At 39.6% G+C, this 11,470-nt stretch overlaps 1 pseudogene; it reads right to left on the bottom strand.

Annotated features, from left to right (window-relative positions):
* Positions 1-1,791: 1,791 nt before the first annotated feature.
* On the bottom strand, positions 1,792-2,423 carry LOC129517944 (ATP-dependent 6-phosphofructokinase, platelet type-like; annotated as a pseudogene).
* Positions 2,424-11,470: the final 9,047 nt, after the last annotated feature.

Below are 11,470 nucleotides of genomic sequence, written 5' to 3'. Positions count from 1 at the left end.
TCACCCAGCTCCCTTCCAGTAACCCTCAGTTTGTTTCCCATAGTTAAGAGTCTCTAATGATTTGTCTCCCTCTCTGATTTCATCTTATTTTATTTTTCCTTCCCTTCTCATATGTTCATCTCTTCTGCTTCTTAAAATACACATAAGTGAAATCATATAATAATTATCTTTCTCTGACTTATTTCACTTAGCATAATACCCTGTATTATGGGTATAAGCCATCCATTTTTTTTTCACTAGACAAAAATCTGTTTTTAATTGTATAAAATTATACATGTAAAATACATAGGAAGTACTAAAATGATAAGTAAAATCTTTAACAATGAAAGTGGACAGATAGGGGAACAAGTTTTCTCAAGTTCTTTGGGATCTTACTGGTTGTTATTTGAGAAAAATAATCCAAGAGGTGCAAGAAAAAGTTCTTCCCATAACTTACACCTCTTCACACTTCCCAGAGAAAGGAGCATAGGAGAAATGAGAGTTTATGATTTCTGGATTATAAATATCAATAAAAGCTGAATAGACATACCTACTATTTAATGTAGGAGCCTCTACTCCAACTCTATATGAGCTTCATGGATGAAGCTCCATCCATAATGGTTCATCCATTGTAAATGGTAAGATTTCATTGTTTTGATGGCTGAGTAATATGTATATATGCAATATTCCATTGTATACATATATGACATTTTATCCATTCACCTGTAGATGGACATCTAGGATCTAGGACCATTTTAATGCCTTTCATGGACCCACCGTGAGTCCCATCAGAAACCACTTTTCTTTGATATTATTGAAGTACAGTCAACACATAATGTTACAGTAGTTTCAGGGCTACGACCTAGTGATTTGACAATTCTGTGCATACTCAGATCTCCCCACGAGAAGTGTCATCACCATCTGTCCCCATACAAAGTTGTCACAATAGTACTGACTCTATTGCCTAGGCTTTACTTTCCTTTTTTTTAATTTTTATTAATTTATGATAGTCACACACAGAGAGAGAGAGAGAGAGAGAGAGAGGCAGAGACACAGGCAGAGGGAGAAGCAGGCTCCATGCACCGGAGCCTGATGTGGGATTCGATCCCGGGTCTCCAGGATCGTGCCCTGGGCCAAAGGCAAGCGCCAAACTGCTGCACCACCCAGGGATCCCTAGGCTGTACTTTCTAAATATCTGTGAATTATTTATTTGAGAACCAGATGCTTATAGCTCTTAATATGCTTCATCTATTTTGCCCATCTCCCACCGGAGTCCCCTCTGGCTATCAGTCACCATGATCCATCACATTAACAAGAGAAAGGACATGGGCAGCCCGGGGGGGGGGGGGGGCTCAGCGGTTTAGCGCCTGCCTTTGGCCCAGGGCGTGATCCTGGATTCCTAGGATTGAGTCCCATGTCGGGTTCCCTACATGGAGCCTGCTTCTCCCTCTATGTCTCTGACTGTGTCTCTGCATCTCTCTCTCTCTGTCTCTTGCTCTTTCGCTCTCTGTCTCTCATGGGTAAATAAATAAAATCTTAAAAACAAAACAAAAAAAAGAGGGTTTTTTTGGGGGGGGATTGTAGCTCAATGTTTAATTCTACTGGCCACGCACGTGGTAAAGCAGGACACAGTACGGAACACGGAACACAGCTCGTGCTGGAGTCTCAGGGCCCGAGGGGGTGGAGGAGACAGGACCGGGGCTCCGTGACTGGGTATTCACGTCGACGATACTCGCAGAAAAGTGCCGATAAATAAGTGCTAGAAAACCAGGCAGCAAACGGAAGTCCACTGCAGCGCGGGGCGGGTGGCGTCTAGATGGCGGCGGGCTCCTCGTGGCCTCGGTGGTGTACATGCTCCAGCTGGCCGGAGTCAGAGACCTGGTAGCTGGCCTCGTACTTGGCCAGGATCTTCATGAGCGGCCGCAGCTTCAGCCACCACTGCTCCTTGGGGATCCTGTGCTCGAAGTCGGTTTCCTTCTTCAGCTCTGCCACCGGTTGGAAGGAAAGATTTCTTTTGCTTATTTCCAGCACGCAGATGGAATCATCGGTCACAAACCTTTTTCCTTTGCCCGGAGACTCCTTCAGTTTCATGCTGATCCACTGCATGGCTCTGGCGGAGATCTTGGTCCTAAGTTTCTAACGGTGAGGGCGCTCCACCCTGCTGCATGTGGCCCAGCACGTTCTTCCTGCAGTCGAACACACCCTTGCCCTCCTCGGAGTACAGCTGGTAGATGAAGTCCGTGGTGTAGTTCTCACTGCAGCTCTCGTTCCTGAGCACGAGTCCCCTCTGAATGGTGGTCTTCATTTTCTCCGTCAGGTGCTCCACGTTGGACTGCAGATCTCGGATGTCAAACGGCTCCTCAAAGATGTAGGCGGCATCGGCTCCCACAGCGAGCGCCCCCATGTTGGCCAGGTAGCCGCAGTAGCCCCCCATGGTCTCGATGATGAACACCAGGAGAGACTGCCAAACCATAGTTTGGCTATTGTGGACATTGCTGCTATAAACATTGGGATACAGGTGCCTCTTCAGATCACTATGTTTGTATCTTTGGGGTAAATACCTAGAAGTACAATTGCTGGTCATAGGGTAACCCTATTTTTTTTTAACTTTTTGAGGAAACTCCATACTGTATTCCAGAGTGTCTGTACAGCTTTCATTCCCACCAGCAGTGTAAAAGGGTTCCTCTTTTTCCACTTCCTCTCCAACATTTGTTGTTTCCTGACTTGTTAATTTTAGACATTCTGATTGGTCTGAGGAGGTGTGTCATTGTGGTTTTGATTTGTATTTCCCTGATGATTAGTGATATTGAGGATTTTTTCATGTGTCTATTGGCCATTTGTATGTCTTCTTTGGAGAAATGTCTGTTCATGTCTCCTGCCCATTTCTTCACTGGATTTTTGGGGTTTTGGGTATCGGGTTTAATGAGTTCTTTTTTTTCCCTTAAAATTTTTTTTTGCATTTTTAAAATTTATTTTTTTGTTTTTGCTTTTATTGAAGTTCGATTTGCCAACATATAGTGTAACACCCAGAAGTTCTTTATAGAACTTTATAGATTTTGGATACTAGCCCTTTATCTGATAAGACACTTGCAAATATCTTCTCTCATTCTGTGGGTTATCTTTTTTTCCTGTGGGTTGTCTTTTAGTTTTGTTGACTATTTCCTTTGCTGTGCAAAACGTTTTTATCTTGATGAAGTCTCAATAGTTCATTTTTGCCTTTGTATCCCTTGCCTTTGGAGACATGTCTAGCAAGAAGTTGCTGTGGCCAAGGTCAAAGAGGTTGCTGCCTGTTTTCTCCTCTAGGATTTTGATGGATTCCTGTCTCCACCTTTAGGTCTTTCATCCATTTTGAGTTTATGTTTGTGTATGCTGTAGGGAAATGATCTAGTTTCACTCTTCTGAATGTGGCTGTCCAATTTTCCCAACACCATTTGTTGAAGAGACTGTCTTTTTTTTCCATTGGATATTCTTTCCTGCATTCTCAAAGATTAGTTGACCATATTGTTAAGGATCCATTTCTGGGTTATCTATTCTATTCCATGGATCTATACTTCTGTTTTTGTGCCACTGAGTACCCACCTAATGAGATTTCCCACTTCAAACACCTGAGAAAACTCATTGTGTAGGAGCCCTGGAAAACCTTCTGAAAGTGTTCACCAAGCAAATGGCATTATTCCAAAGAGGGCTTGCATAAGACTGTGAAAATTCAAAACAAAGAGGCCAACTTGTCCCACCTTGACTCTTAGTGACAGATCACCTTTGATAGAAATTGGTACATCTTTTTAAATTTTTCCATGAACCCAGCATAACCACCATGCAAGGGAAGATTTCTTGACCATGCACTTGGAAAAGCCAGTGTTTTGTCCTCTCTTATCAGGTTAGAAATCCTTCAGTTTTGCCTCCAAACTATAAAGTCAAGACATTATAATGCTGCATCACAAATCCAAAGGGGTTTATTCACCCATGCAAATATTTTCATGGTGATTAGTGTAGCTATAGATAGAAAAATCCGTGCTAGGGGACGCCTGGGTGGCTCAGTGGTTGAGCGTCTGCCTTTGGCTCAGGGCATGATGCTGGGGTCCGGGGATCAAGTCCTGCATTGGGCTCCTGCGGGGAGCCTGCTTCTCCCTCTGCCTAGGTCTCTGCCTCTGTGTGTGTGTGTGTCTCTCATGAATAAGTAAATAAAATATTTTAAAAAGAAAAATCCATGCTATGTGACTAATAGTCTTTCTTCCTCATGTTCACCCTGACACTTTCTGTAGATTCTCAAACTAACCTGGTTAGAAGTCCACAATCCGCCCTACTAGTTAACCCCAAAATACTGTCACATGCCCTTTCAGTGAGCTTGTCAGGGACTTAAGCCAACTTATCTGCCTCTAAGATACTTGGGATACTAACTAAGGACATAGCCTTCCAGAATAATAGAACTTTTCAGGAAAAGACAAAAGAACTGTTTCTGCACTGAGATTTTAACTATACCACATGTTGGTGTACCAGAGCCCATATTTCAATAAGACAGCATGGTAGTCATAAGTGTTGTTCACCAGTAATTTCTGGCTTTCCTCCTCCAAGTACATGGTAGAATTGCACTTCCCTCACCCCTTTGAAGTTAGGCATGGCTATATGATTTACTTGGCCCAATGAAAAATGAGTAGAATTGACATAGGTCACTTCTGGGTGGAAACTTTAAGGATCAGAGAGTAATTCAGCTCTTCCTCTCTTCTGATGCAACAATCATGGAAATGATTTGAGATGGAAGCTCTCTCTGTCAGCTTGGGTCTCTGATGACTATGATGAGTAGAGCCCTCAAGCGACCTGCAATGGACATGTAGCATAAGCAAGAAATAAACCTTTATTGTTTTAAGCACTAATTTCAGGGTTTGTCACTACAGCATAACCTTAACCTATCATGACTAATACAGACAAGTATTTTCTCTCTCAGAGATGAGAGGTTCAGGAATTTAAGGATACAGATAAAAACCTTAGGATTTCAGCTTCTCTGGTTCCATTCCTCAATAAGACCTCAGGTCTTTGGGCAAAAGACAAGGATGGAAAAATATGACTTTGGCAGAATTACTTAGCCTCAACATAGTGACTATAAGTAACCACTTCCTGTTTTGAATAACCTCAGCTTATTGGGCCAACCCAAAGGGTTATTCACAAAGTTGAACCTATGAGATGTTTGTGAATACAGGAAGGTGGTGAGTGGAAATAGACTTCCAGTTATCTTTGAGGGCCTTATCTCTCTAAACCAGCCTGAATCACCCTTGGATCATGTGGCCTGCAGCCAATAATGGTGGTCCTTACCACTCTAGCTCTTATTTTCTCTTTCAGCTTTCCCCAATTTTCTATTCTGACTTTGTCTTCCATTTCAAGTCTTATTCTTCTACTTTGGACTTGACTTCCCTAAGGTTTTTGACCCTTGGTATTTACTCACTGGCTCTTGCCACTCCTGGACACCACAAAATAACAGCAGCCACAGAATCTTCCATTACTAAGCACCTATTATGTTCCAGACACTGTATAAGTGTTACCTCATTTAATTTAATTCTCAAAACAGCTCCTCCCAAAAGTAAGTATTGCCAGACTTTCCATTCTACAAATCAGAAAAAATGAGCCTCAGAGAGAATAAATCAGCTAATGAATGATAATCCCAGAATTCCAATTAATTGTATCTACCAAATCTACCTAATTGTATACCATGACCTAAGTCATGGTTTACCAACTTTACAATCATTCAGCTCTGGCCCTTTGAACTTAAACTATAGCAGCTATCCAACCACTGCCTAGCTTTCCAAAGGGGCACATGCCAGCTCTCACAAAAGAATCAGACACTACGGACCCTTAGGACACTTTAAATAATCGATGTTGCCCTTATCAATAACTTCTGGACTGACTTTCCCAGCCCTTCCAGGACCAAGGGGCAATAGCAAAGCTGGATCATATTACCATTTATTCTCCAAACCTTACCACCAAAGTCCCCTGATCTGGGAAAGTCCAAGGCATCTCTGAGGCATCACCTTTGAGCCGAACCAAAATTATATGCCTGAAAGGCTGAAAATCCTATTCATGGGCTTGGGCTTGTCGAGCAGCTTCCCAAGCCATCTAGGAAATATTTAAGGACTTGGTGAAATTTAAATTGAGGCTCACAACTCACCAATCTGTTTTTCCAGGCTGTTTCTGTGATCTATGCCATCTGAGATAGGCTTCCCAGTAGGGACAGGGAACAATCCTATCACAAGAGGCCTCTGAATGCTGGTATAGGATACTTCCCTTGTTCTTGTTCTTCTAGGAAGATGATTACAGCTAAGATAAACTCTACAGGATAGAACAGAAGCTGCTCAACAGCAAAGCTGCTTCAGATGCCTATATGCCTTACCTCAAGGGGACTCTGAACAATCCCTGATCACAAGGTTAAAACATCACATTTTGAAGCAGCTTCCCCTCAGCCCACACCACTGCAGTTGATCCCCTTCCTTAGAGATTTAAGTCACAGATCACCACCTCATTGTGAGCTACTCCTTCCTGAGATGCTGTGGCCCCAAAGACACATGAGAAGCTATGTGACAAGATAAAGGCTCATTAGTAGACATATGTAAACCATCAGAATAATGTCCATGGCTTCCCAGAATATCTTTCAAATACTAGAAAAATGGGAGGTGAAAGGGGCCACTCCACCAGAAGACCATAGCCTATCCTATCAGGGGAAGAGTTCAGACATCTCAACCATTATACAGCTCTAGTTGTGCCTCCACAGACTTCTGGGGGCCAAAGATCAGCCTTGAGACTTACATGACATTGGCATTCATGGGAGTTTACAAATCCAGGAGGCTATTGGGGCTATCAAAGTTCCATTGAGATCATTGCAACCCTTTCTGATAGGAGATGCTTAACCCATGATTTATGTTAAGCCTTGTCTCCCTCCCAGAGCCATATGGCCTTACAGTGGTGGTAGGTGCTCTTACCATGGTGGTATATTTTCCCTTGCTCCAAATTTCCGTCTATCCCAGCCACTCCTGCTTTGTTAAGCAGGAGTTGAATTTTGTCTCACAAATCTGTAGGTTTGACAATTTTCAAAGCCCTCTCTGTCCACATTAGGTTATTTATCACCTACCACTCACAACCAGAGTATATGCTGAGTGCAACAGCAGAATCATAGAAGGGTACCTTACAGTGTAGACATTACAACTACTATTGGAAGCTCCACCTGCCTCCTAACCATAAATCCAATATCTAAGAACTCTTTGTCTCTCTTCACTCAGAGCATCTGGCCTTCTAATTATGGGTTTCACTCTCTCCTTCCTGAAACCATAGACTACCATCACAGCTACAAACCACCCAGGAAAATCTAACAGAAATTCTGTATGATACGGCAAGAAACTGTATTAGGCACCAAACATTAGCCAAGGCTCGGCTTGAGGAGGCAGAAGATATCCATTCAAAAGACTAAAGATTAAAAAAAAGACTAAAGATGAGGTCCTCTATGGCACTGAATCAGATATGACTTTGTGTAAAGCATCCATTGTGCGAGTCCCTCTGTACCTACTACATTTTTGGAGATGGTTCTTTTAAAGATGTATGTGGAGTAAGGCTGTGGTAGTCTAAGATGGGGGCCAAAGAAAACCTTCCCAACTCTCTGAAAGGCTTATGCTTCTGTGGAGGCCCTGAGAGAGGCTTTGACCATTCTTAAGAAACCCCAACGAAGAAGGGCCAGTTTGATTAGAAAGCAGTAGCTATAAATTTCTAAGTGTGATATGCAATCCTCATGGTTGCACAGGTTTAATATTCTAGAAATTAGGCATTACGGTGATTGGCATTTTCTTATTTTTCTTCCTCCATCCTGAAAGTCTTTCTCTTGATTGGTCTAGAAATGGTGATCTAAAGACCATGCAGACCATTCAGAATTAGAATCTATCCATGAGAATAATTGCTTAGAATACTCATGGAAGGAAGGTCAGGGAGAGTGTTAAGATTATCATGAAGGTGGTCCATCACATTTGGTTTAGGAGGAAATTGGATATATATTCTACTTAGTGATTGAAGGTTTAATCCATTCATATTTAATGTTATAATTTTTTTATAAATTTATTTTTTATTGGTGTTCAATTTGCCAACATATAGAATAACACCCAGTGCTCATCCCATCAAGTGCCCCCCAATATAATAGGATTCATGTCTATCATTTTGCTATTTGTTTTCTTTGTCTTACATCTTTTTTTGTTCCTCTGTTCTTTTATTACTTCCTTCTGTTGTATTAAATATATATTTTCTAGTCTACCATTTAAGTTCCTTTGTTGTTATTGTTTTATTAAATTTTTGAGTCTTTTTTTAATGATCACTCTGGAGGCATCTTAACTTAAAACAATCTAGTTCAGTTTAATACTAACTTAATTCCAGCAGTATATAGAAACTGTACATTCCAAGGGCACCTGGGTGGCTCAGTCAATTAAGCAGCTGACTAGATTTCGGCTCATGTCATGATTTCAGGTACTGGGATTGAGCCCCGTGTCAGTTTCTATGCTCAGCATGGAGTCTGCTTCAAGATTCTCTCTCTCCCTCTGGCCTTCCCCCCATTTTCTCTCTCTCTCTCTCTCTCTCTCTCTCTCTCTCTCTCTCTTTCTCTCTCTCAGATAAAGAAACCTTTTAAAAAACCAAACTGTATATTCCAGTACAGCTTTCTTCTAATCCCTCTTTTGTGCCATTATTGTCATTCTTTTTTGAAAGATTTTGTTAATTTATTTGAGAGAGAGAACATCAGCTGGGAGGAGGGGCAGAGGGAGAAGGAGAAGCAGGCTCCTCACTGAGCAGAGCTGGACTTGGAGCTGAGGGTGGATACAGGGCTTAATCTCAGGAACCTGAGATCATGACCTGACCCAAAGGCAGACACTTAACCAACTAAGCCACCCAGGCACCCTTGTCATTACTTTTTTATACACTATAATTTCATTGACACAATTTTGTTATTATTGTTTTATGCATTCACCTTTTAAATTAGGAAAAGAAAAAAATAAAATCATATATTTTATACTGACTTTATATTTATCTATGCAACTGCCTTCACCATTGCTCTTTATTTCTTCATATAGACCCCAGTTACCATCTAGTGTCTTTTCTTTTCGGTTTGAAGGAATAATTCCTTTTGGTATTTCTTGTAGTGCATGGCTACTGGTGACAGATTATTTCAGTATTTGCTTATCTGGGAATAGGTTTGTCTTTTATTTTTGAAAGATACTACTACTGAATATAGAATTATTGATTCACAATTTTTCCTTTTTTTTACTTCTTTTATTTAAATTCAATTAGATAACATAGAGTATTAGTTTCAGATATAGAGTTCAGTAATCCATCAATTGCATAAAACACCCAGTGTTCATTATATCATGTGCCCTCCTTAATGCACATTACCCAGTTACTCCATTGCCCCTCCCCTCCAGTGACTCTGTTTCCCATAGTTAAGAGTCTCTAATGGTTTGTCTCCCTCTCTGATTTCATCTTATTTTACATTTCCCTACCTTCTCCTCTGATCCTCTGTTTTGTTTCTTAAATTCCACATATGAGCAAAACCATATGATAATTGTCTTTCTCTGATTGACTTATTTTGCTCAGAGTAACATTCTTTAGTTCCATCCATCTTGATGTAAATGGTAAGAATTCATCGTTTTTGGTGGCTGAGTAATATTCCATTATATATATATTTCTTTCAACCCTTTAAATATGCTATCACACTGTCTTCTGGTTTTCTTTGTTTCTGATGAAAAGTCAGGGATCATTTGTATGCCATTTTTCTCTTTCTGCCTTTAAGTTTTTCTCTTTGATTTTGGCTTTCATCAATGTAATTGTAATGTGCCTAGATGTGGATCTCTCTGTATTTCTTATATTTGGAGGTCATTGGCTTTCTTGGATATGTAGATTAGTATTTATCATCAAATTTGGGAAATTTTCAGCTATTATTTATTAAAATATTTCTCTGCCCTTTTCTCTTTCTCCCCTCCTTCTCATTATGCATATGTTGGCATATTTGATGGTGTTCCCCAGGTCCCCTACGTGCTATTCATATTTCTTCATTCTTTTTTTTGACTACCTTTCAGAGTAGATAATCTCAATCAACTTATGTTCAAGAGCACTAATTCTTTCACCAGCTCAAATCTGTATGCACTTAGCAACATATTGTCAACATGTGAAGCAAAACCCATCAAAAACAGGATCTAATTGACATCTATGGAATATTGTATACAACAATAGCATAATATATATTTTTCTCAAGTTCACCAAGATAGACCACATTATGGGGCCATAAAATACACCTTAACGTATTTAAACTAATAGAAATTATACAAAACATGTTTTCTTTTTCTTTTTTAAAATATTTTATTTATTTATTCATGAAAGACACACAGAGAAAGAGGCAGAGACACAGGCCGAGGGAGAAGCAGGCTCCATGCGGGGAGCTCAATGTGGGACTTGATCCTGGATCCCAGGATCATGCCCTGAGCCAAAGGCAGACACTCAACCGCTGAGACACCCAGGCATCCCACAAAACGTGTTTTCAAATTACAAAGGAATTAAACTAGTAATCAATAACATAAAGATATCTGGAAAATCCCCAAATATTTAACAACATACCTCTAAAAAAGATGTCTCAAAAGAAATTTTGAAATATGAAAATATAATTTGTCAAAATTTGTGGGATACAGAAAAAGTGCTTAGAAGGAATACTTTGGCATTGAATGCAAACATTAGGGAAAATGTAAGATTTAAATTGAATAACTTAAGTTTCTAGCTTAGGCCAATTGATGTTTGACGAGGGTGCAAAGGCAATTTAATGAAGGAAGAATTGTTTTCAACAAATGGTGCTGGAACAATTGTATAAATGTACAATTAAAAACTAAAGTAAAATAAGACAAAAAATTTAACCTAAACCCCATATCTTATGGAAAAAATAGCTCAAAATGGAAAATAAACCTAAATGCAAAATTTTAAATTATAAAACTTAGAAAAAAACATAGGATAAAATCTTTGTGACCCAGTGAAAGTAGAGTTCTTAGATATGACACCAACTAGGATCCATTAGGAGAAAGTTGATAACTTATATTTCATAAAAATTAAAACTTTTTGCTCTGCAAAAGAAACTATTAAAAGAATGAAAATACAAGCTACAGGCTTGAAAAAATATTTGCAAACTAAATATCCAACAAAGTCCTTATATCTAGGATATATAACAAACTCTCAAAACTCAACAGTAAGAAAACAACTTAATCAAAAAATCTTTAAAAGACTTCAACTGAAGAGGATATATGAAAGGCAAATAAGCTTTAAAAAGATAGTTGATATTTTTAGAGAAAAGCAAATTAAAAACATGATGAGATACCAATTATATATCTATTAGAATGGCTAAAATAAAAATATGTACACTGACAATATCAAGTATTGGCAAGGATGTGGAGGCAGTAGTACATACATTGCTTATGGGAATGAAAAATGGTACAATTAT

Source organism: Nyctereutes procyonoides, unplaced genomic scaffold (assembly GCF_905146905.1).
Source record: "Nyctereutes procyonoides isolate TBG_1078 unplaced genomic scaffold, NYPRO_anot_genome, whole genome shotgun sequence".
Taxonomy (NCBI): Eukaryota; Metazoa; Chordata; class Mammalia; order Carnivora; family Canidae; genus Nyctereutes; species Nyctereutes procyonoides.
This window is presented reverse-complemented; position numbering and strand designations above follow the sequence as displayed.